Raw genomic sequence first — 27,299 nt, 5'->3', positions numbered from 1 at the left:
TGGAGAAAGATCCTGAGAGAGAAGCATGCCCAGAATGTTTGAGGACAAAGAAGGTTATATTGGCAGAGCAGAGTGATAATAGAACACACAGAGGGAGTGGTGGGAGGCTGAGTGTGGGCATGGCAACACTTCCTCGGCACCTTGGCTTCCGCTTAGAGTGAGAAGGGCTCTGAATGGGGACAGGGACCTGATCTGACTCATATTCTGAAAGGAAGTGAGATTGAAAAAAGGACCAAGGCAGATTGAGGGAATAGACCAATGCACAAACCCAGTGCCTCACTCACCCCAGGGTGGCACTTCTGGATATATTCCAAAGGCTGAGCCAAAAGCACTTCCTATAGAACATTACTAAATTCCAAAACTTTTGGCCTGAGCAATTGGAAGAATGGTGGTTGCCCTCAGTTAGACTAACAGTAGTGTCAGAAAGTACTAATGTAGAATTGTCTATACTCTTCAATAACAAAAGGAGGCAAGCCTGCTAAAGACACTTAGCTATATGAATCATTTTAAAGTGATATATTCTATATGAGCCAATATCACATTCATATAGCAAACCATGAGGGCTTAAGCAGAAAAATTGGATCTAGAGGGTTTTTTTTTGTTTGTTTGTTTGTGATACTGGAGATTGAACATAGAAGTATTTTTACCATTGAACTACATCTTTTTTTTTTTTTTTGAGACAGACTGCCCTCAAATTTGCAATTCTCCTATCTCACTCCTCCTGTGGAGTTGGAATTACAAATGTGTACCACCACACCCAGCCAAAATAAACCTTTTTTACATATATTTCATAATGCATACATGTGCATTATTATATATATATAACCACTATAATTATCTATATCTATACCTATATTTATCTCTCTCTCAGTATATATATATATATATGTATATACTTATATATATATATGAAATGCGTAATATAGGATTCTTTTTTGTTTGTTTGTTTGTTTTTCTTTACCACTGAGCCACATCCCCAGTCTTTCGTGTAAATTTTATTCAGAGATAGGGTCTCACTGAGTTGCTTAGCACCTTGCTAAATAGTTGAGGCTGGCTTTGAACTCCTTATCCTCCTGTCTCAGCTTCCAGAGCCACTGGGATTACAAGTGTATGCCACCATACCCAGGAAGGATTCTTAAAGAAGTAATTTCTGGCTAGACATAGTGGCACATGCCTGTAATCTGAGCCACTGGGGAGACTGAGACAGGAGGATTAAGGCTGCCTCAGCAGTTTAGTGAGGCCCTAAGCAACTTAGTAAGACCCTGTCTCAAAATAAAAAATGAAAAGGTCTGGGGATGTAGCTCAGTGGTAAAATGTCCCTGTATTAAATCCCTAGCAACAACAACAAAAATTTTTTTAAAAAAGAAGTAATTTTCAGAAACTTCCCTTCCCTTCTACCCAAGCCTGTTAATGAAAGTTAATAAATGAGTAAGAGTAAAATATCACATTAAGAACATTCTCTGAACTCAGTGTTACAGCATGTTCTTAGCATGTGTGAGGTCCATACCACCAAAAAAACAAAAAAAAAAAAAAAGAATTTTCACTGTTTGAAGCTACGTATGAACAGTGACAACTATCCATATCTTTTAATCTAATTTTTAATAAAATATATTCCATTTCCCAAATGAAAATAGACATTTGCTTTTTATAATTGCAGAAAATGAAGTAGAATCAAGATCTCAAATTTTCCCTTTTGTAATTGTCTCTGTAAATGCAGAATGACGACAGTAATTTTCTGTAATGCATATCATACCCTAGAGGATGACAATTTTTTAAATTCAATCTAACTTCACACAGCAAAAGTATTGAACAAATTAAAAGCATACAATCAGATGTGGCTGATTAAAAGAAGAAATAATAAAGATTTTTCTGAGATATGTTTTTCTATTCTCAAGACTAAGAATTTTACTTTTCTAAAAACTTTTATTTGTTTTAATTAATTATACATGACAGTAGAATGCATTTATGCGCTTTAGTATATCATACATAGATGGGAAATAATTTCTCATTTTTCTGAGTGTACATGTTGTAAAATCCCATTGGTCATGCAGTCACATATATACATACAATAATAATGTCTGTTTCATTCTACTATCCTTCAAATCCCCACATCTCCTCCCCTCCCCTTCCTTCACTTCCCTCTACCTAATCTAGAGTAACTCTATTCTCTAGTGCACTGCCCCCCTTATTGTGAATTAGCATTCGCATATTAGAGAAAACATTCAGCCTTTATTTGGCGGGATTGACTTATTTCGCTTAGCATGAGTAGTAGAGCTCATATCTAGCATGCATGAGAACCTGAGTTCTACTCCCACACCCAACTAACTAACCTGACTTCTACTCCTACACCCAGCTCATATCTTTATTTTGGGGGGACTGGCTTATTTCGCTTAGCTCAGTAGTAGAGCTCATATCTAGCATGCATGTGAACCTGAGTTCTACTCCCACATCCAAAAGTAATCATTATACATACTACATATGAATATCAAACATGAGTTATGTGAATTATTGATACAATTTTATAGTTTACCTTTTATGTTTCAAACTTTAATTTGCTCATTAGATTCTCAATATACCTTTTGAACTAGATTTCGGGAGACACATACCCAAAACCTCATTAATTTTACTCTTTGCTAACTTTTTCTAGCTGGTCTTATTGGTCATTTGAGCAGCTTCTCCACCATTGGTTATTCACTCAGTCAGTCATTTATCTCCTCTGAGCCATCCTGTTCACTGCAATATCAAAAACACCAGTAGAAATCCCAATTCTGCCCTGCAGATGGGAGTCAACCAGGTGGGTGGGTGCTAAGCAGGGTGAAGCCAGAGGCAAGAAGTGGGAAAGAACTTTGCTTGCTCAAGAAGAAATCCTTCCTGAACCGCTCCACATTTTGTTCCCACCAGATGTGGGCTTATTTTTGTTTTTGTTTTTCTCCTTTGTGTCTTGTGTTTATTTTTCTTAAAACAAGTTTGTGGGTTGGGATGCAGCTCAGTGATAGAGCATTTGACTAACCTATGCGAGACCCTGGATTTTATCCCCAGCACTAACATTGCAAAAAATAAAGAAGTGAATAAATATCACCTCTTATGGATTCAGAAACCTCCATGGGAGCAAACCCTCGAAGCTCTGAACAAAACCCTGTTCTAATCATAAATTAGTTAGGAACATAGATTAGTTAGGATCGTGAGCTTTGAGATAAAAACAGATCTGGATCTCACTCCATTACTTACTTGACCTCACATTTCTTCATCTTCAAAACAGAAAACCAAAACTTCTAGAGGAATAACCAAGGAAATGAACTGTTTGCCAACCCCTATTGCCTCCCAGGGTGGTCTGAAGGACTGGCTATAAACTTTAAAGTACAGTAAGAACTTTGTATTAGCAACTTGTTTAGGTTGCTGGGAAGGCCATGCAATAGAAGAAGCTAGAAAAGGTAAATTGAGCATCCAAAGTCCACAAGTGCCTTGTTTTCTTCCAGGAAATCCCTGCCAACCTTAGAAAGGTAACTGCTGCTGTCCAGGAGGGGAGCAGCCTGGGAACAGCAGGTGGAAGAACAGGTCCCTTTGCCTTCCCAACTGAGAGCCTGGGGCTGTATCTTGATCTGCAAAAATGGCAGATGTCATCATACTTGTGAGTTCAAGGAATATAGAGGGCCCTGCACACATCGAAGGGAAGACTCAGAGCGGCATTTTAAGAAAAGCAGGTCTTCGAGGAGTCCACACTCCTTGTTCCTGTCTGAGCATTGTAGCCTTGGCTCTCCCAGCTCAGCAAGCTCTGGGGTGTCATCCCTCTATGCTGGTTCAAGTCCCTCCTTGGGGTACCCAAGAAGATCCTCACCCCCCAGACCTCCCTAGCACCCTAGGAACATTGTAAAGGGGAGACACACTTGAACAAACAACCATGGAGAAAGTAGTTTGGCAGTCACAGAGTGCTTGCCAAAGACGTGAATTCAATGGGATTGGATGACTTCCTTTTCCCATTGTAAAACCAAGAATGCTGTTCATCCAAATTGATGTTGACAGCCAGGGAAAAGGCTGGAGTGCTGCAACCTTGGGCTTCCACTACCCCACTAGCCCTGTCTCTGAGGAAAAGTCAGCCCAAAGGTGCCTCCCCTTCTGTCTCTGTGACAGTGACCCGAAATCCTCACCAACCAGTCCCCTTGTACAAACAAGCAACTGAGACCCGGGCCTGAGTCTCTTCACCAATACAGCTATTGAGAAGCTGAACTGTTACATGGGAGCTTCTACCTATGAGAGCTGTATACCAAGAGAATATTTCTACCTCTAGTGCAATGTTGAGGCTAGAACAGGCATCTTTTGTATTAATTTACATATTTCATCACTAACCCAATAATCAGAAAGTGCTCTCGAAACCACAAAGCATTACCCAAATATAAAGTGGAATTTTGATTGCTGTGGCCAATCTGTTGGAATTGAACTGCATTTCATAATCTTTCTCCTCTCACAGTGTGTGATTTTTTCCAGAGTACAAGGTGTGTTCTTATTTTAAAGTGCAGAAAATTAAGATGATTTTATTTTTAGGATTTCGTAATCTTCCTTGGAATAATTAAAGAGACCTGAAGGTATCCTAAAACCAGAACTTGGGAATCATTGGTTTAACCACTTGGGAAGTAGCTAAACAAGGCTGGGTATCCAGGAGGACTTGAAAATCAAGTTTGAATTTTTTTTTCATAGCTCTGTATCTCTAAGATAGCCACTGTTGCCACTCACAAAGTGAGCCTGGAACAAGACCCCAGAAAGAATTTTGCTTTAGGGTCGTGGGCAAGGTTGGGGTGGGATAGGAAGAAAGGGGAAAAGGACAAGATTCTACCTCTAGTCATGAAGTCTGATCATGATTTTTTCTAGTCTGTTGTCCACTCAAGGAGGGGAATCTTCTTATGGCTTTTCCTTTATCCATCTAAAGCTACCCATGGTTACAATTCTTCTTCTTTTTTTGTGGGGGGAGGTATACTGGAGATTGAACTCAGGGGCACTCGACCACTGAGCCACATCCCAGCCCTATTCTGTATTTTATTTAGAGACAGGGCCTTACTGATTTGCTTAGCGTCTCACCTTTGCTGAGGCTGGCTTTGAACCCTTGATCCTCCTGTCTCAGCCTCCTGAGCCTCTGGGATTACAAGAGTGCACCACCATCCCTGGCTACAATTCTTCATGATTGTGTTTTGTTTTGTTTTGAGTTGCTGGGATTGAACCGGACTTTAGGCACTCTAAGCACATGTTCTGCCACTGAGCTGTGTCCCCAGCGCTCTCTTCCCATTTTTTGAACCCTCAGAGCAGTGCTTGTCCAATTCCCCAGGGCAAAGCCTGAAGCCACAACCTGGACATAGTAGCGCTCAATGTGAGGAAGTGCATAGAGTTTAGGGGAAGAGTCGAATGTCCACTCACACCCAGATCTTCTGTTATGGCCATCACGGAGGTCCTCATACCAAACACAGAGTTTTAGAATTAGATTGGTTGTTTTTGTTTTTGTTTGTTGTGGGCTGGGGACCAAACGTAGGGCCTCCAACAGGCTAGGCAAGCATTCTACCCCAGGCTACACTCCCAGCCCAGGATTCCTTAAGTCGCCAACTGCTATAAATATTCCACTTAGCATATACAACTTCTTCCTTTTTCACAGACATATCTCTCTGGGGGGATCCTCCATCTGCTGTCTGACCAAAGACATGATAGGATTTCAGGAGCCTGCTTTTAAGATAATCAAGTTTCAAACATTAATACGGATCTGGATCTTAAGGGGATCAGGGAAGGGGGAAGGTCAGAGTGTGAGCCTGTAACAAGACCCTGGCAAGAAGGCCTTGGCTCTCTCAATGCCCGTCTGTCCTAATTAAAGACATAGCTCCTTATTTACTTCCTATTTAACTGTAGCCAGAAAGTTTCCTCAAATGAAGGTATGAGAAAAGACCAAATCATCAAATAACTTTCTATCCACCCACCTGAAAATGCCAACTCATCCTATAAAACAAAAGTGCTGGAAATTGGTTCTATTTGAAGATCATAATGGTCTTTTTTTAAAAAATTATTTTTATCAATATGTGTGCACGGTTTTAAAAAACAAAATTCTTTCGTTCCATGTAAGATAAACCCATCTTTCCAACACAGCATTTTATTTATTTATTTATTTGGTGCTGGTGGTAGAACCCAGGGTCTCATGAATGCTAAGCATGCTTTTGACCACAGAGCTACACCTGTAGCCCCAACCAGTAAGGTAATTGAAATCATCATCATCCCCAGCATGTGTCAATAACATACAGGTGGGTTCTGTCCATCACAGAGACCTTTGTACACCATGATTTGACACTGAGTGGGGAAAGAGGTGAGGTGTGAGGTTTGCATTTTGCAGGGGTGGTGGGAAGCCCTGTCCTGCTGTTGACAGCTGGAGTAGTGGGCATCTGACATGGTGGCCCCTAGTCAAGGTAGAGACCATCACTCCCGTGGGGGTCATTTCTGCAGTACTTTGGGGAACCACTATAGAAAGTTTTTCTCTTCAGATCTCCCCAGTATTCTTGGAGTTTATTCTTTAATAAACTCTTCATAAGAAAAAAGCTGGAGTGGGTTCTGTTGTCTCACGAAGAATGCTGATAATAAAGAATTATGGATTTGTAATGAAAGACAGTAGTCTCATGCTTTTCCTAAGCCCTATTTTCAGAAGCAACACGGAGCCATTTTAGCTATACTTCTGATATGTATTAACTATACATGCAAAGTTTCAACAGGATTTTGTGAACTTGATATGATTCCTGATGGGGTTCAAATACACTACTATGTGGCATAAAATATCATCTTGAGCAGAAATTGTTTGAGTTTCCCTGAAATTCCTTTTCTACTTAAAAGGGGATCCTCCCAAATGATTCAATTATCATAAATCCCCTCCCAAGGAACAACCAGGGAAAATTAACTCTCATCCTTGGAGACAATGAGAAGTCCTCACTACACCTACAGACATTGTCTGGAAACTACCAAATATCCCATCCATTCTAAGTTCCATTTATCTTTCCTAGAAATTGATTGTCTTCCTATACGCAGAGCTTTCTCTACCTTATTTTCCCTTATTAAAATATTAAGATGGTATAAAACCCCTAATTCTTTTTTTTTCCCTTTTCTCTCAGTGCTGGGCATCTAACTCAGGGTCTCCTACGGGCTAAGCAACTACTCCATCTCTGAACTACTCCCTTAACCCCCCTCAAAGAGGCCAACTTCAATCAGCATGATAATGAAGTTTCCTTTGCCTAATCTGTTTACAGAACAGATAAACTAGAGTAACCCAGTGTTAAAGAGTTAGTTATTTTTCTATCGTTCAGTCTCCCTGTCCCAGACTTACAAGGAAAGTGACTTTGAAATGACCAATATGCCTTTTTTTTTCTGCTTCCTTCAGTCCTTTCTTCTCTATATAGCTTTCTTCTGCTATCACATAAGAAAAAAAATTGTTTTACTAATTTATTTGCTGCTGATTCTAAAAAAAAATAAAGCCAATTAAGATTGTTAAGCTAAATTGTTACAATTTTGTCTTTTGACGTTGTTCATTTACTGAGTTTTTCAAATTAAAAAACAAAAACAAAATATTTCTTGCTCTTATTTCCATACGTTCCAACTGATCGAGCAAAACCTACCAGAATCAGAATCTTTACTCAATTTGCTCAGGATACCACTAAGAGTGGATGGCACAAGGTGCAATGAGAAGTGAGTTTCAGTGTCCCGAAGGGGCTTGCTACAACATCATGCGCACACGTACACAACACATGCACACACATACACACACACACACACACACACACACACAGTGACATAAATAAGATGTGTCATAAAGTAAGCTATAATATAAGCTGAGGCAAAGTCTAGAAATGAATTTTGTTCAAAAATGATGCAGGTAAAGTAACTTCACAAACTTTCAACATCCACTGACTTACAATGGCAGCTATAAAAGTCAACAACATACAATAAGGCAGTTTGTCGATCTTTCCATTTCAAATATTTATTTATTCGTTAATTAATTTTAATATTGTATTGTTTCTTTAAAATTACCAAGTAATAAATTAGCAATGTATCAGAGTCAAATAACACATGAGCAAATAAAATGAAAAGTATGTGTGTATATGTCTCTCTGTCTTTTTTGTGTGTGGTTTTGGAGATTGAACCCAGGGCCTTGCACATGCTAAGCACATGCTCTACCACTGAGCTATGACCTGGCCAAAAATATGTCTTACCTCACCACTACTGCCTTTCCTCCTTCCCACAAAAGGGTGTGTTTCCTTCCAGGATTTCCCAGGTAGTGGGCAGAAAATCACCTTGACAGATGGAAGGAGAGTAAAGTTGTTAAGAATTGAGCCCTGCTATGAGAGAAACCAGAGTTCACACTCTTACTGTGTCATTTGGTAGCTTAGTGACATTGGGCAAGTTCTTTAGATTCAGAGACGGGCAATCCTATTGGTAGCACATGGATGATTATGAGGTCTACCGCATACAGTCATTAGGTAAAGCCCCTTGCCAACAAGGGGACTCCCAGTAACCTGGCCTCAATGACCACCCAGCAGTTGAAACTCATCCTACTCTCACCATTCTGGGTCCTCCCATACGCACCAACTCTTACAGAGAGATTGAAAGCTTACAAATTGAGTGTGTATTAGCTTGGGATATAGCTCAGTAGTATATTATATATTATATTTTAAATCCTTTTTTCTTTCTTTCTCCTTCCTTCATTCATTTCTTCCTTCCTTCCTTCCTTCCTTTCTATCTTTCTTTCTTTCCTCATTTGTTTTCTGGTGCTAAGGATTGAACCCAGGACTTTATTCATGGTAGGTTAGTGTTCCACCACTGAGCCACATTCCCAGTCCTAATTAAAGAGTTTTTTAAAGGGTTAATAGCTTTGTAGGAAATAGCCCTAAAAAGCCAAATGCTTTTTACAGATGGAAGAAGAAAGAAAAAAAAAAAAAAAAAGACACAGTTCTTACCCAGGAAAATGGAAGCTTCGGGTAAACTAAGCAGTGGAAGTGGTGTTGCCTTGGAGCAAGGGTGTGAACAAATGACTGCACACTCTGATTTATAAACTGAAAAGTAAACAAAGATGACAATTTGTGGGACTTTTCTCGGCAAAAGCTTTAAGTAGCACAAAAATTACACATGTAAGAAATATTACTGAAAATTACAACTCTAATTAGCTTGTGTGGTGAGGACAGTCCTAGGAACCATATGAAGCCAGATGGAAATATGCACAGCCAGGAACCACAACAAACGCTTCCTTAGCCAAAACTCGTATGGATTTTAAACACCTCCAAAGTATCCCTGGAAAATCCTTTTCTGGTGATTGAGGAAATTATCAGACAAGTAGGAAATCTTTGAGAGTTTGTGTTGGTGCTTCTGCAGAGAACCAGGGACATGAGGACAGTTGATTTGAACATTAGGATTGCTGCATAGTGGCAAGGCTATGTCAGGATGGGTTTCAGACATCCAGCTCTGCCCCCAATTCCAAAAAGCAAAAGGTACTTGTCAAACAAACCTCACCCCTCCCCTGCTAGTGGAAAACGTCACCGCTAGCTTTGCTGGTGTTAGAGGCACACTTTGCAGGACTCTGCCTTTCACTTCTCCTGGCCCTGCCCTAACCCTGGTTCCACAGAGGGTATAGTGCTCCCAGTTCTCACCTCCCTACTCAGACCTGGTTCCCTCACCATTTTTCTGTACTTATTCTTGGAAAACAACCTGCTCTCTGTGTGGTAAGACCATCACTTGCTTCCTAGCAGATGTCACAATTACAAAGGTGGTCATCATTACAACAGCCTAAGGAATCTAGATTTCTGTGTGAACTTTTCTGATTTTTATCTTTTTTTGTTAAAATGCATAGCCACAGAGAATATTTGGCCCACAGGCAATATGTGTCCTGTGAAGATGGAGGATAAGCGTGATGTGTCCATGCAAGCCAAGGAATGCCAAAGATGACCAGCAAACCACCAGAAGCTAGGAAGAAAGAAGGAAGGAATTTTCCTCTTCAGGTTTCAGAAGGAACCAACATCTTGATTTTCAACTCTTAGTCTCTAGAACCACAAAAAAATAAATAAATAAATAAATAAATTTCTGTTGTTTTAAAGCCACTCTGTTCAAGGTACTTAGTTATGGCAGTCCTAGCAAATGAACACAGATTTGGGCATTTTATACCCTTTGGCCTAAACCAAATATGTGAATACTAAACATCACTGAGTCATAGGGGTCATCTTTGCACACCATGTTGGTGGCCACCTGCTGATAAGATCTCCCTACTCACACAGCCTGTGATTGAAAGGAAGTTCCCAGGACAGAAAAGCATTGAGCGAGTGGGCACACCACAGGCTAGAAGGACACCAGGCACTATGAAGTGACTTGGAAGTGAGTCTGAATTCTGTTTTCTCAGGAGACACAACTCTTTCTGAGGACACTGGCCCAGATTCTATTGGGGATTTACCAACCGAGCTAGACTGAGACTGTAGGAAGTCCACCCCAACCTCCACCTCCCCCAAACAGATTGAGCTCACCAGAGAGGGTGGAATAAATTCAGGATGGTTGCACTGTTACTCTTGTTCTCAAAATCATTCCCGGTTTCAGATAATAGGGTTTCTATGGGCTGTACTCAGGCTGAATTATTCCTTTGAGTGGATGCAGAAGAAACTCAAGAGGAATCCGTGGGTCTTTGCTGGAGAGGGAGGAAGGCAGCCCCAGAGAGCTCAGTGGGGTGGTCCTTAGGAACTTACAGGTGAATGTGGATGGAGGGCAGGAACCAGGAATGCAGATGCTGTTTTGGAAGCGGGAGGCCAGCTACTCGAAGGTACAGTGATCTGGAGTAAATGTGTAACCAAGCAAGTGGGCTGAAACCTTGCCCCTTCAGGTTTCAGATCTTGTGGTCCAGACGTGGAAGGTTGGTTGAAAGAAGTAACATCAGGCCAAACAGCAAGAGAAATGGGCCTCTTGTCTGCTCTGTAGAGCTAAAGAGGCCTGTATTAGATTCCCTCACTGGTTGGGCAGCCAGATCAATACTCCTGGGTGTCCTCATGCAGTTAAATCTGAATTTCAGATAAACAATGAAAAATTTACAATATAAGTATGCACAAATACTGCATGGGACATACTTAAACTTAAAAGTGATGAATTAATTGGATTTTTTTTTTTTTTTTTTTTTTTTTTTTTTTTGCTGGGTAGAGGGTACTAGAGATTGAACCCAGGAGTGCTTTATCATGAGGCTACATCTCCAGCCCTTTTTAAATTTTAATTTGTTTTTGGTCCCAGGGATTGAACCCAGGGGCACTTAAGCACTGAGCCACATCCCCAGCTCTTTTCAATTTTTATTTTGAGACAGGGTCTTGCTAAGTTGCATAGGGCCTCGATAAGTTGCTGATGCTGTCTCTGAACTTGCGATACTCCTGCCTCAGCTTCCTGAGCCACAGGTATGTATTCTACTGTGCCTGGAATTTTCATCTAACTTGGTGTCCTGTATTTTTTTTTTTTTTTTTTTTTTTTTTTGCCAAATTGGGTAACTCTCTCCCAGGCAGCAAAAGAAGTGCCTGTACCTACTTCAACTTCATCCTTTTTGTCAACACTCAAAAAATATGCACATAAAGGCCTTAAAAAAAAAAACACAGGTCTGCAGAGAAAAGCAGGGTTATCAGAACAGGAAGAAACATGGTAAATTAACCTTCTCTTCCTGCCTCACACAGTTTGAAGGTCATGGTGATGACAGCCATTAGAGACTCAACCCCAACAGTTCCTCATCTCCAGACCAAACCCTAGTAAGTTGAGGATATTTCGACGTTTTTCATAATTACTACCCAAAGACACCGTATTGAATGCAGCTGCAGTGCCAGAATATGGTTTGGGACAAGGCCCGAAGCAGTTTTTCCCAGAGCTATTATAAGGAAGTCATCATGAAACAAAATGAATCCACTATGGTTGAAAACCGTAGTGCTGACCCCAAATATTTTTAATGTGTGGAACTAGCTGGCAAACCGAGAGCCTGAGAAAACAGAAAGAACTGTTTGGCTTCTTTGAAATGCCCAGACCTCCGAAGTGTGGCTTTTCCTACACACTGTTAGCTGTGTTCCAACAGGCACAGGGCCAACTTAGGCGATTCCAGTGGGGGAGATGTTGGCAGAAGTGCAGTTTGGCCTTGACAGCTTCATTTGGAGGACAGGAAGGGGTGAGAAGGAGGGAGGGCAGGGGGGATTAGGAGGCCAGGGGACAAGTCCCTACCTCTGTGTGGTACCTCCGAGTTTTATCAGCTGCATTTATATGCCACCAGCTCTTTGCCACAACTCTATGAACAGCTGATTTCTCCTTTTTACAGATGGCAAAACAGCATTTCTAAAGTTATCTTGTGGATAAGAATTCAAGCTCAGCTTTTTTTTTTTTAATAATTTTTTAGTTGTCAATAAACATTTATTTATTTATTTATATGCGGTGCCGAGAAACGAACCCAGTGCCTCACACATTCCAGGCAAGTGCACTATCACTGAGCCACAGCCCCAGCCCTCTTTTTATTTACACTTTATTTATTTAGGTACTGAGGATTGAACCAGGGGTGTTCTATCATTAAGCTACACCCCCCACACACACACACACTTTATTTTTCTAGTTTTATAATTTTGAGACAAGGTCTTGCTAAATTGCCTAGGCTGGCCTTGAACTTGTGATCCTCCTCCCTCAGCCTCCCAAGTCAGTGGGATTATAGGACACAGTGTGCAGCACTGTGTCCAACCAAACTTTATTTTTTGTATAGATAATACACTCGCACGGTTCAAAATTCAAAATGTATGCAGGAATATAGTGAGAATGTGGTCTCGTCACGCCTGAGCCTCCTAGCTCACTTTCACGCAAGCAATTAATGTTCTTTATTTCTTATATGTCCTTCCACAGAGATTTTATAAACACTTTTTTTCTGATTTCCTACTTTGGGACAGAGCTGAGTTTACCATGCACAACTATTTTGTTACTCTGACTTAAGCCAAGCTCTTTACATCTTTGTCTAATGCTTTTTTCTTAGAAATAAATAAATAAATGAGCTGCTGGGGGAGTAGCTCTGTGGTACAGCATTTGCCTAGCATTCACAAGGCCCTGGGTGTGTTTCTCAGCACCACAACATAAATAAATAAATAATTCCCCCTTATAAAATATAGTAAATATGGCAAATACTAAAAATGTGGGGAAAAAAAATCAAAATATCGTCTTCCAAATTGGCCTGTTCTTCCAAAGAGTTAACAGTTTCATGGGTTTTCCTTCAGGCTTTGTGAAATATTTTATGTGGGTCCTTTCTAGTATACTTTCTAGTACACCGCAATCTTGTCTTTGGGCAGAATTAGGGGCAGAAAGATAATATGAAGAAGAGAAGAAATCGAAGCAAATAATTTGTTCTGGGGAGGTAGGAGCAATACGGGCCAGGAGAAGTCAACTAATCTGGAGAGAAAGTGCATATATATTTATCCTTTTGAAGACCCTTTTTGCTGAACCCTGTTTTGTGGAAAGTACCTGTTTTGTGGAAACACACATGCTAAAATAAAGCCAAGAGCAGGGAGAAAATCAATAGGCAGGCCATTTCAACACCGCCAACAGCAGGAAGCCTGGGGGAGCTGACCAAGCAGGAGGAGGGGGTCTGAGAAGGTCCCCTGGAAGAGTGCCCTGAACTGGACCTTGGCCAACCTGCAGGGTTAAGCCAGGTGATGGGCAGAAGAGGCATTCCCACAAAAGGGATTGCAAAATCAAAGATAGTTGAGTATGGTAGCAGGAAGCAGGTGTGTAATATGAAAGGAATTTTGGCTTTATCCCCAGGGTGGCCTGAAGCTCTTGAAAGATTCCAAGCAGGAAATCAACACCATTGGAGTTATACTTTGACAAAGACCAAGTCTGGCAGCGAGAGAAAAATAAATTAGGAGTGGATATGGTGGAGGGGAGGCGGTCTAGAAAACTGTGATTCCTAAATCTAGGTGAGAGAAGATGGTGGTGTGAAGAAAGACTGGGGGTGTCCGTCAGGACGGAGACATTCGACAGAGTGGATTCTAAAAAGGTTGTGTATGTGAATTTGGTAACTGACTAGTAGATTCGGTGACTGACAGGTAAATTTGGTGGGGATAAGAATGGCTCCCAGATGGAGGCTTGGGCATTTCTGGACTCAAAATTCTTCCCTGGCTCCCCTTTGTCCACAAAGGTTTTAGTTTCTAAATCTAGCATGAAGACTCTCAATGGCAGCATTGAAAACTTCCTTCATAATGTTACTGAGACTCTCTCTTTCCAAGCTTGTACTTGAGCCATACTGGAATGCAGACAGTTCCCCAAGCAAGCTGTCTCTTTGTCCCCGAACTTCTCCACCCATCTCAGCTTCCTGAAACACTTTCCACCCACCAAGCCCATCTCAATGCCACCCCCTCCCTAAGCCTTCCCAGGCCTGTGACTGCTTCCTCCCTTTTCTTGTTTGGAACTACTCTCCTCTTCTAGGCTCCGGGGGCACTTTGCTCCTCTATTTGCTGAACCACCACATTTTACATTTTTCTTTTGGTACAAGTGTCTTATTTTTACTAGAAAGTTAAAGGCTCCTTGAAGGCAGAGACCACAACTTCCTTGGAAGTTCAAGGAAGGCTTGTTGAATTGAAATGAGCACAAATTGGAAGGAAAAAAAAAAAAACAAGAGAATCAGGTGGCACAGGGGATTTAGTTGGGTCAATAGCATCAAATCTGCGAGAAGATCCTGAAGGACTGGGAGTACAGTAAGTGGTAAGGCCATGATCTTGGGCCCAGTCCTGGGCCTGATCTGAGCATCCCTGCTGCAGGTTGCAGGCCTCAGGACTGTGAAGACCTCCCCTAAGAAGTGGAGGTTCCCAGATGTTGGTGGATCCTGACCAGCTCAGGACCAGGGAACGAGGTACTTTTATGGGGAAGTGCCTGAAGTCAGACCCTAACCCAAGGGGTCAGAGAATCCAGAGGGCTTCTTGAAACACTCTGAAATCTTAAAAACACAAACAACAACAACAACAAAAACCCTGCCAGTCCCTCACCAAAATGGGAATCATTCCTTCTTTTCTTACCTTCCCTCAGCCATTTCTGTCGATTTCCACACCATGAAGGACCCTGCAGTGACCACAGGCCAGGCTGTAGCCCTAAAGCAATTTGTTCCAGTTGAGCACTTCTCTTTCAAAGTTGAGGTGGATGATGGGGGAGAGGGAGAGAACGGTGGGGGGGAGGTGTCCTGTGGATGTTCTGGGTGCCCCCCTATGTGTAGGTCTACAAAGACCAAGGTATACTTTGTACTGTACTCAGACATTAAATATCCCCCAAGGGTCTGTCTGTTAAATCTTGGTCCCCTGGGTGGCACTATTGGTTGGTGCTATGGACCTCAAGGAGGTAGGACCTTCCAAGAGGTCCTTAAGTCATTGAGGATGTGCCCTAGAAGGAAAATGACGGGTCACTGTCTCCTCTTCTTCTTCTCTGGACTTCCTTCCTGGCTCATGAGGTGAGAGGTTTTTCTCTGCCACATGCTCTTGACATAATGTGCTGCCTGGTCAAAGAAATGGGCACACTCAGTCACAGACTGGAACCTCAGGATCATAAGTCAAAACAAACCTTTTATCTTTTTTTTTTATTGGTTGTTCACAACATTACAAAGCTCTTGACATATCATATTTCATACATTAGATTGAAGTGGGTTATGAACTCCCAATTTTACCCCAAATGCAGATTGCAGAATCACGTCAGTTATACATCAAACCTTTTATCTTTACAAGTTAATTGTCTCAGGTATTTAGTTATAGTAACTAATACAAGCCCGGATTCTATCTTCCAATCAAAGGAAGAAAGAATCAACTAGGAGAAAAATAGAAGTTCCAAGAATCTTCTTCAAAATACAAAAGGGAAGGGCAGGCTTGGGAGTCTCATTCCTAGGAATAAATACATTCTAAAATTCATTCTAAACTTTTCTTTTTTTTTGAGACCCTCAGAATTGAACCCAGGTGTGCTTTACCACTGAGCTACATTCCCAGCCCTTTTCTTTTTTTTATTTTCAGACAGGGTCTTACTAAGTTGCTTAGTGCCTTACTAAGTTGCTGACACTGACTTTGAACTATAACACTTCTGCCTCAGCCTTCCGAGCTTCTGGAATTACAGGTGTGTGCCACCACGCCCAGCTAATACATTCTACATAAGAAGTCCAAAAGTTTTCACCTTTGGGGGTCCAAGGATCTATAGACCAAGTGGAGAACTTTCAAATTGCTTGTAAAATGGTACTTTATATCTCCATGACATCAAAATCTAGAGCTTCTACTCTGCATATGGTGTATTGGGTTATGAGAAGGATGAGGAGGAGGAGAGCAACTGGAAGAAAAATTGAAGGAAAGGAGCAAAGGCAACAAGAGATGTCTCAATGTAGTTTATAGCTACTCACCAATGGGGAAGAAGCACTAAGATTACTAAAAGAAGCATCAATGCTTTACTATTATGTTATGTGTTGAATGTATTATGTGTGCACACTTGTGTTTTGTGTTGTATGTCTGTATGTGTGTATGTCCATATATCATATATGAGGAAAGCTCATGAAAAAATGTATCCAAATATTTTTTTATTATTCACAAGATTTAAATGGTTTAATTTAAATTGGGTATTGTTTTAAAAAGTGAACAAAAAAAGGAGGTTAACAGATCTGTTTGTTTACGTTCACCTTTCCTTTTCATTATATTTAATAATTCTGTTCAGGATTGTGTAAATTGTTCAGAAAATTGTTTTCTTAGTGCCTGCTGGAATACTACATAATTTTTTTTTTAGACATCATTGCCAGAATTCCTATCCTCATCCCAGTGCCGGTGAAGACAAAGATAAAACCAAACTACAGCTTCTGCAATAGCTATCACAACAAACTGTATAAACTGATGCATCAATGAATAATGTAACTCAACAAGTGATGCTCAATCAAGAAGTTGATTTGCTTTGGGAGGAAATGGACATATTGATGGATTCCTCTGCTTTGAACTGCTTGCAGAACTTGCCTGGACTATGTATCACTTGTATGCATTGTGAACTATCTGTTGGTGCAGCGACTTGTGGTAGTGCCGGGTATTTTTGCTGATGGTGTCATTGGTGGTACAATTTTTCCAAAAGGAGCCATCAATTGGCTTGTTGTGGCATTTTGTATCCTCCTTCCTTCTGCTTGTGATGATCATTCAGCTAAAATTTGGGGGCCAACAGAGGTGAGGCAAAGAACCTCACCCCCCACTGGTACAAAGGCCTATCCACAAGTATGGCTGTCTGCTGGGCCGGTAGTCAATGATGGGTAAGATCCAATTGCAATGGTACCAACCTAAGACAGGAGGCTGACACCTTGAGGTCAGTTCATCTGATGACATGTAAGGACCATATGTAGTATCAGACAACCTAAGACAGGCACGGTCCCTAAGCCACATGCTTGTTGTTTAATTAAACAGAAGGGGGGAGATGTTGAGAGCCACAGCCAAGTCGGGTGGCCCCTAGCATTTTGCCAGAAGGAGTGGTTGAGGGGTGACGCCAGGGAGCCATTAAGATGATGATAATTAAGGTAAGCTGTATATAATTGCTGTGACTGGATAATGCTGGATTGAAACAGTCTGTGTATTCAGTTGTATATAGACCCTTGCTGTCCGGCAATAGGGTGGCTCCTGCTGCCTCGGGCGCCCGCTACTTTTGAGTTCTCTCGGAGTTCCTGTTGAGTTCCCGTTGAGTTCTCACGGAGCCTGGTGGAGGGTGAGGGAGTTCCTGGGAAGTGCGCATGGAGTGTGGGTGAGAGTTTGGGCAATAAATTAGTTCCTGTTTGAACCTACAAGTGCCTCGTGGCGGCTCGGTTATTTTGTGCCCAGCCAGACTGCAGCAGCCCAGGAATAGCTGTGTTTTCGTTTTAACTGTCTTTGCTAAGTGTTTAAGATGAAGTAGTCAAACTGACTTTTGTTTCTATCTATTGTTAACAGTCAGCTGAGTTTCCCAGGGAGTCTTGGGGGAACTTTACAGCAGCTTCTCAGTTCAGCTAGTGCCATTTGCGTTAGGATGGGTCCAGGCCTTGCTTGACCATGTGGCTTCCCTTAAAAGCATCAGGGATGTCTCCCTTCTCTGATGACCCTCCTCTTCATAGCAAATGCACTGATTGGCTTTCTGTTCTCAGTGGTCTCATTAATCTCCCTGATCGGGAGGTTATGTGGCCCAGAGTTGCAAAGCTCTTTAGAGATGTCCCCTGTTCCCTGAATTCAGACTGACTCAGAGGGCAAGAGCCAAATATTGGTTTTCTTGGCCCTTTTAATTTAACTTTAATTTTAAAACTTAATCTTAAACATCCAGCAAATAAATTTCAACAGCCTTATATTAAGAGTACTGGGCATAATGTCTATCTCTCTATCCTGTAGGTGATAACTCATTATCTTAATCAACCCAAGTTGTGTGTTCTTAAATCAGTACCTCTGCAAAACATTAACAGGCAATCTTTAGACCATTTATAAGAAAACGACAAAATAATATTAACAAGAGTAAAAACATATTTAGTTCATGTAATAGCTACCTTGAATTTTGGCAGAGTTATACATTATAATCCCTTGTTTGAGATCCTAGTAATCTTGACAAAAGCCAACTTTTGGACACAACTTTAAATGTACTGAAATCTGGCCTACTTCTTTCATAGTCGTTTTTACATGTTGTGAGATGGGACACAGAGCCTTATCTCAGGTAAGGCAGGGCTCTTCATAAATCTTAAGTACTGTAGTTCTGAAGCTGATCTTTGCTTCTTAAACATCATTTTACAAAGCCTACATAAATTGTTGCTCAAGTTCACATGAATGTTAACTAACACAATATAATATCACATCTAAAACATGAATTAAAGAAAGGCTGAAAGCTTTTAACCTCTTGTAGAAAAGTAGAAAAGTACTTTTGTGTTTTACAATATCAACCTTTACACAGATTAGGTTCTCATTAACTTAAAAATACATTTAAATTGTATCTCAGTGTAAAAAGTAACATAGAACTTTACATATCTTATTTATAACAAGTCCAGTTATAGAACACAAATGATATAAATAAATCTCCAACATGTTTTTCTTTTAAGCCTAAAATTACCATACAGTTTGATATAATGCTCTTTTAAAGCTTCTACCTTACAGACTTTCATACCTGGAAGATATGAACACATTAATAGCACCACAATTACATTGATGTTTTTATATTAGCCAAGTTTAGCTTTTAAAGAAATAACATAGCACAATTCTCTAAAACAACAGTTCTTGTGTAACCAGCTGTTTAATTTCTTTAAGATTACTTGCTCAAAAAACTTACACATATAACCAACTTACACAGACCTTCTTTATCACTTACTAAAACCTTCTTATTTACTTAATCACATAGACTCTCTTAACCAGAAACACATTTTCCCTCTATTAAATCCATACCTAGAACCTTCTAATTTCTCTTTTCCATCTGTTAACCTCCTTTTCTGTTCACATTTTGAAATAATCCTTGTAAATTTCTGAATTTAGGCAGATTATTTCATAGACATCAACTTTTTATTAGGGTTTTTTTTTGAACACCCAGAAAACTTATAAGCTTAATTTTAAAGACATCTTTACTTTCATCCATTTACCCAATTTAAATTGAACCATTTAAATCACACAAGTCAAAGATATTTGGATCAATTTTTTTTAATTTCATGAGGCTCCTCATATATCTGCCAATTGTCATATTATTGTATGATATATGGACATATGCACATACAGACATACAACACATAACACAAGGGTGCACACATAACACAATTGTAAAGGCCTTGTAGCTTTTCTCAGGTGAAATCTTCATTGCAATGTTCAAAAAACTCCACAGTTGATCAAAAATCAGAAAAACATTAACTTAGGTCTGTAGGATCAAAACTATGAGTTCAAAAAAATACAGAATCTAAGAAAAAGCAAGAGTCCTAGAAAAAATGACTGGACAGTAATTAGTAAATACCATACAATTTACTTTTTGGTTTAATCTAGTTTGAGTTCAGGTAAAAGACACCTTTATTTATTTATTATTATTATTTTTTTGGCCTCAGATCAGTCTCCTACTGAGCTCACAGGCTTCTTCTATTGCATTTCAACTTAAGTCCTGGCTGAGGTCTAGAAGGAGCAAGAAAAACTGGAATTCTGAGGAGAAGCCTCATGCCTAAGGCATTTTAACCATAAGTCACAATTTTCAGGTTTGGATGTTGAAAATTATGATACAAGTTTAAGATACAATTCACAAAATTTCATATCTTTACATCTTCCTACACTAGAAAAACTTGCTTACACAAAACTGAAAATAGGATCTTACTTGATAATATAAAAGCTACCGTCAGAAGAAATTTCTTCAGAATCATTAAGTCATTTTCTTTGTTCTGAAGTTCCTAAAGTAGTATTGAGTTACATTAAATCACCTGAAAAAAAATTCCCAAAGAGAACCACACACTATCATGTATATCCAAAATTAAGCTTTAAAAATTCCCAAGACTGTTGCTATTCAATGTCATTTCAATAAGCCAGACCAACGACCCAATCCAACACTTTCCTTTCCTAAATCCTACACACTGAGGGGAACAGATATCATATCATAATCTACTATCCTTGCCCAAATTAATGCACTGGTACACCTAGTGAAATCTTCCCAGGCTACCCAGTTCAAAAATTGATGAAAAAATAATAAATGATTGGGAGTTACTGGCCAACTTGGAAGTAGAGTTCTTTAATTTTCCATCCTAAATATTTAAGTTCTCTGGCATGAATTATCTGAAATCATGAACTAAACAATTACCTAAACCCAACCTTTAACTGCAAGATTGTGCAATGCTTCAGAAACCCATTCAGATACCAGATTGTTACAATTTAAAAAATCATCTTTTAGATACACATTCAGCCAAGATCATCCCCAAGAATCAATCTATAATATCAACACATTACTGCATTCATTGTGCCTTTTTTTTAAGTAGACAGAGGTGGAGTAATCCTTAAAGTGCAGGTAAGAAAGAGCGAGTTCCCCAAAGCAAAATGGCTTCGGCAGCTGCTGGGAGTCCCTCAGCCCCTCCTTTTACTTGCAGGATTAGTTCCTCTGGTTTTGTCTGACCCCAGGCACCAGGCACTCTCCAAATCTCCTAACTTTTCAGTAGTCAGCTCCCCAAAAGTTCATCTTACATCCTCGGCATGCAGTTGTTCAGAGTGCTAGGCTCCCCAAGAAAGCAGAGGGCAGGCTCCTTCCTGGGGTGTCAAAATTTGTAATTGAAAATTTGGTTCCCATCCCCGAAGCCAATTAATGCCAATTTAATAATGAGGACAGAGTTTTGAGAAAAAGTAAAATCGAGATATCAAAGTTCTTAGACCCCCAGCAGGCATTTCCCTCTGCAGTGGGTGCACTCAAGGCAACTACGGGAAGAAAAGAAAATGTTGCTTCCCTAATCCCATTTAACAAAGGGGAGTAAAGTTTATCAAAGTTCTTTAAAACACGGCTAAAAGGGGTGTAAAAGGTGAGAACAGAAAAGCTGGCAGTTCTATTGACATTTGGTCCCTTACAGGAGAGGCATGCTAGGGACATTCTTAGGCTAAAATTTAGCTAAAGTTACCTCCACACATCTAAGGCAGATTGGAACTTGGGACTCTGCATCTGTCCAAAGTAAAACAATGCCACCACACTTAACAGAGACAAAAAGACACAAAAAGATACACAAAAACACAGATTCCCTTTTCAGATTGTCAAAAAAACGAAAGTGGGTGCTGGCCCCAAGCCAACTGGGCCTTCCCTTCAGACAAATGGATTGGGGGAGCATCCCCCTCAGATTGGGTCTGAGGACCCCAGATTGGGAGATTAGTTCTCTTGCCAGCATGTTGGGGTAGAGACAGACAGAACAACAGAAACAAACACACATAACACAAAATTCGCAGCACTGCCACAGAAATCGCAGCCCATCGAGGATTGCTACCCAGAAACTAAAGGCTCAGGTGGACCTCGGATCCATCAGCTACAAAATACTTTACCAAATACTTCACAAAATACTTATTACAGGCAATCCACTCAGAACCCAGAAAGGGGCTGGGGACATCTCCCACAAACTCCTTCGGCTGCCCTTCGGTGCGTCCACCTGGACCTTTTGCCAACCACACAACACAGAACCAGAACCTGCATGCAACCAGAGTACAGAAACTTAAACGTTGGCAATGCCTTCACTTACCAGCCGAGTTTTCATTACCTCTTGATCTGGGTGTCTGGGTAGGCTTATTAGGGGGATCCCGGATGAGCCCCCATATGTTCTGCTTGAATTCGGGACCCCCAAAAGACTACCAGAGACCCAAGATAGATGTAAGCAGCAAAGAGGTGTTTATTGCGAGCTAGCTCGGTCCTCCACGAGCAGACAGCAACTGGTGACGCTGAGAGGCCCCGATTTGCAGCAGTTTTATACATTCTTTGGGGAAGGCAGGGACTTCCCATACATCATAGCATGTCTTAGCAAATCATCACACACCACGGGAAAATCAAAACAACTCTAAAACATGATTAGCACATTCACTGGCGGGAAAAAGTTGGGTAGGGGTGATTGGTTAGTACAAGAGGGGGATTCATTTGAACTGATTGGTTTAAGCCAAAAGGGGTGTTTGTGCTTAACTACATGGTTTCCCAACACATTATCAACCACCATAAACTACTGGGAGGGTCATCTGGCATCCCAGGTATTTCCCTGTCTCATGCTGATTGGTGGCTGCTAGGGGGTTGCTATGGGTTCTCACCTAGCCTGACTGAGTCAGGGACACCTGGTGCAGTAGATCTCTCCTGTTATTTGTAGATAAACAACTTAGCAGGGTGGGAATGTGCTTAGGAGTACTCTGTGGGTTTTTCCAAGGACAAAGGTGATGTCCCTTCCTTGGACAGGCTTTGCTGTGAGGTAGAGGCTGGTTTTTCAGTAGAGTACTTGTCTAGAATTTGCAAGGATCTGGGTTCAATCCCTAGTGCCACAAAAATAAAAATATAAATTTGAAAAGGACTGGAAATATAGCTCAGTGGTAGAGTACCCCGGATAATAAATAAACAAGTAAATATTTATTTATTCATTTATTTTTATAGTTCTAGAGATTGACTATAGGGCCTTATACATGCTAGATAGGCAAGCACTCTTCCACTGAGCTACATTCCTAGACCTTTTTGTAAATTTTGAGAGATCTAGATAAATTTCTAGGTCCGGCTTCAACTTTCCATTTTCTTGCCTGATAGTTCTGAGCAGCTGAGATAAGAAGCAAGTGCCTCCATGCTCAGCATAAATACATTTTTTTTAATTTTTATTTTTTCTTAGTTTTTGGCAGACCCAACATCTTTGTTTGTATGTGGTGCTGAGGATTGAACCCGGGCCGCACGCATGCCAGGCGAGCATGCTACAGCTTGAGACACATCCCCAACTCTCAGCATAAATATTTATCCCACTAGGTTTTGGGGTAATTTGTTGGATAGTAATAGATAGCTAATACATTCTAAAGTCTGCAAACTAGGATTTATCCTTGGTAATTTCTTTGCCCTTCAATTCTAATGTCAAAGCCATCATATATCTCTCAAGTCTTCCATTTCTCCGTCTCTCTTACCACATTTTTATCCAAACTACTGTCAATTCTTAAAAATGTATATTTCTGAAAATTCTTTATGCATCTGATAGCTATGGGACAAACTTGAAGTAATCTACCCTTGTTTATAAAATCTTGGCCATCTGACTACTTTGGAACTCATTACCTGCAATTCCTTTTCAGAGAAGAACCACTCCATTCTCCAAACAGCTAAAAGCAATGCAAGTATATTTATCCTTTTTCTTTATTGCTTAAATAAGTTATAATAACGCCAGACTCATTATATTAAGCCATTCAGGCTGGTGGCTTATAAACAACACATATAATTTCTCAAAGTTCTGGAATCTGATGTGTCCAAGATCAAGCCACCATTAGATTGTGTGCCTGGCGAGGACACACTTCCTGGTTCATACAAGGCTGTCCATCTTTCTCGACTTTCATAGCTACAATGAATGAAGGAATGTTAATGTGTCCCCTACATGGCAGAAGGGGTAAAGGAGCTCTCCAGCATCTCTTTATTTATCTACTTTTTTTGGTGTGGTTCTTGGGGATGATCCCAGGTCTTCAAACATGCTTGACAAGTGCTCTACCACTGAGTTACATCCCCTGCCCTTTTTATTTTTATTTTGAGACAGGGGCTCACTAAGTTGCTTAGGGCCTTGATAAATTGCTGAGGCTGGCCTTGAATTTATGATCTTCCTCACTCAGCCTCCCAAATCTCTGGGATTATAGGTGTGCACCACCACACCCAGCTAGAATCTCTTTTAAAAATGCACAAATTCCATTTGTGGGGGCTGGATCCACCTTTAGGACCTAATCACCTGTCAAAGCCCCACCCCAAAATGACATCACACTGTGGATTAGATTTCAGTGTATAAATTCATGGGGTGGGGTAGGCTGGGGATGGGGGGAGGAACATGGATTTTCAGTTTATAGCATTTATATGTTCTTATTTATCCTACAATCTTATCCCCCTTTATTTCAGAAACTATTGTATTTTTCTTGACTTTTATAGCTACCTATGTGTGTAAATACATTCTTCCATTACAGCATTTCACCTTTTTTTTTAAAGCCCCACATTTCTGCAAGTAATATTTATTTTTTAATTTTGGCGGACACAACATCTTTGTTTGTATGTGGTGCTGAGGATTGAACCTGGGCCACAAGCATGCCAGACGAGCGTGCTACCGCTTGAGCCACATCCCCAGCCTCCACCAGCATGTCACTTTTGTAAATTTTTTTCTATATAGCATTTGTTGATGAGATTACAGGTGTGCACCACCACACCCAGCTAAATTCATTATTTTTCATAACTACTGCCTTTGTTGTACGTAATTATTTAATTTTTTTGGAAAAAAAATCCAAGTTGTCCCATTTAATTCTTATTAAATGTCATACTGTTTGTTTCAACTGTTTCTGGAGTCTGAATGTATCTTTAAGCATTTTGATTCTGGGTTTACATAAATTGAATTAGTTTTTCATTGATTTATTGGGTGCCTAGTATTTGCACATTACTATAGTTTCCTAATGTTTTACCTATTTTTAATACCATTAAAACTGGAAAAGAAGCCCCCAAATTCTACCACTACTATAAAGTCTTTGCTTAGCATCTGGATGACCATCTTAAGTGACAGCCACCATTTTAAGAAAAATTTTGCTTTCCCTTCCAAGGGCTTTTCTGAGAAAGGCTCATTACTCCCTCATACCAACCCCACCCTTCACTACCTGCCTGAGGACCCACCTGGCTTTAATTCCTGAGCCTCCCTCATAAGTCTCCAACCTCAAGCCTGTGTTGCCTCTCTCTATGAGAGATGGCCTTTGTTTGTCACCTCTGACAACCTCTCCTGTGTATCTCGACCTGATCTCCGTCTTTCATTTCTCATTTGCCAGTCTCCAGGTTCCTCACTTTCCTTCCAACTCCCACTACATCAAGGTCCCTCTGGGCAAAGCAGATGAGGAATAGAAAAGGCTGAAAGGAGCTGGGCATGGTGTGCATGCCTGTAATCCCAGCAACTCAGGAGCTGAGGCGGGAGGACTGCAAATTCAAGGCCAGCCTGGGCCACTTAGGGAGGCCCTATCTCAAAATAAAATGTAAAAGGGCTGGGGGTATAGCTCAGTGGTCAAGCGCCCCTAGTTTCAATCCCCAAAACCAACCAACAAAAAAAGGTGTGAAAAACCAGCCTCTACCTCAGAGCAAAGCCTGTTCTAGGAAGGGGGCGTGACCCTTGTCCTTGGAAAGACCCACAGAGCACTCCTAGGCACATACCCACCCTGCTGAGTGGTTCATCTACAAATAACAGGAGAGATGTGCTGTGTCAGGTGTCCCTGATTCAGTCAGGCTAAGTGAGGACCCATAGCAACCCCCTAGCAACCACTGATCAGCATGAGACAGGGAAAATACCAGGGATGCCAGATGACCCTCCCAGTAGTTTATAGTGGTTGATAACATGTTGGGAAACCATGTAGTTCAGCAAGTCCTCCTCTCTTGACTTAAACCAATCAGTTCAAATAAATCCCCCTCTGGTACTAACCAATCACCCCTACCCAACTTGTACCCGCCAGTGAATGTGCTAATCATGTTTTAGAGTTGTTTTATGATTTTCCCGCCATGTGTGATGATTTTCTAAGAGATGCTAGGATGTATGTGGGGTCCCTGCCTTCCCCAAAGAGTGTCTAAAACTGCTGCAAACCCTGGGCTCAGGGCTTCTCAGTGTCACCAGTTGCTGTGTGTGTGTGCTCGGAGGACTGAGCTAGCTCACAATAAACACCTCTTTGCTGCTCACATTGATCTTGGCCTCTGGTGGTCTTTGGGGGGTTCCGAATTCAAGCAGGTGAGAAGGCAAAAAGGAGAGAAAAGGGAAGCAGACAAGGGGCTAATCTCAGTGGAACAAATAATCTCTTGCTCTATGTTCTGGATTCTGTGTGTGTGTGTGTGTGTGTGTGTGTGTGTGTGTGTGTGTGTGTGTTTATCTCATAGTAACATTGGTTTTGTACAGCTAATGGACTGTATGTATTTAAGCTCTTTCAGATGTTGGAGACAGGTAATTTACCATAAATGTAATGAAACTTCAATTTTCTTTCCTGGCTTTATGCCGGGCCCTAATATTTTTATTTGGAATTTCATATTATTTTCCTTAATGTGAATCTCTCAAGTTCTGGACTTATTCCTTGGCAAGACAGCATTTTAATATGAACCCTTAGATTAAATACAGAGGGAGGAAGAATAAATGGGGGCAGAGTATGAAAGCAATATTAGCTCAAACTGCCTGGAGAAAATCATGCATTGATGCAATATTTCAAGACAAGTAGAGTTGGGATGAAGCTATTTTAAATACTTACTGGTTTCTAGATTAGGTAATTTATAAATATTCAATGGATTGGACAATGAATGAAGGAATGTTAATTTAGGGAGCTTTTCACTCTGAGTCACTACTATTTCTTTTCCTCAATATCTAGACAGCATTATTCAGTTTACATTTTATGGAATCTCAACAATTTTTAGGGCTGGAACTAACTGATGACCACCTAGTTGAAGTTGCTTATTTTATTACCAAAGCATTTAAATGATGTCTGATGATGTCACAGGTGCCACAAAGCTTCCTTTTCTCATGCTGTTAGTTTACTCTAATTAGAAGCCTTTCCTTTTTTTAACATTTTTTTAAAGAGGGAGGGAGGGAGGGAGAGAGAGAGAGAGAATTTTTTTAGTATTTATTTTTCAGTTTTCGGCGG

This window comes from Ictidomys tridecemlineatus, chromosome 10 (assembly GCF_052094955.1).
Source record: "Ictidomys tridecemlineatus isolate mIctTri1 chromosome 10, mIctTri1.hap1, whole genome shotgun sequence".
Taxonomy (NCBI): domain Eukaryota; kingdom Metazoa; phylum Chordata; class Mammalia; order Rodentia; family Sciuridae; genus Ictidomys; species Ictidomys tridecemlineatus.
The sequence above is the reverse complement of the archived record's forward strand: the minus strand, read 5'-3'. Positions refer to the sequence as shown.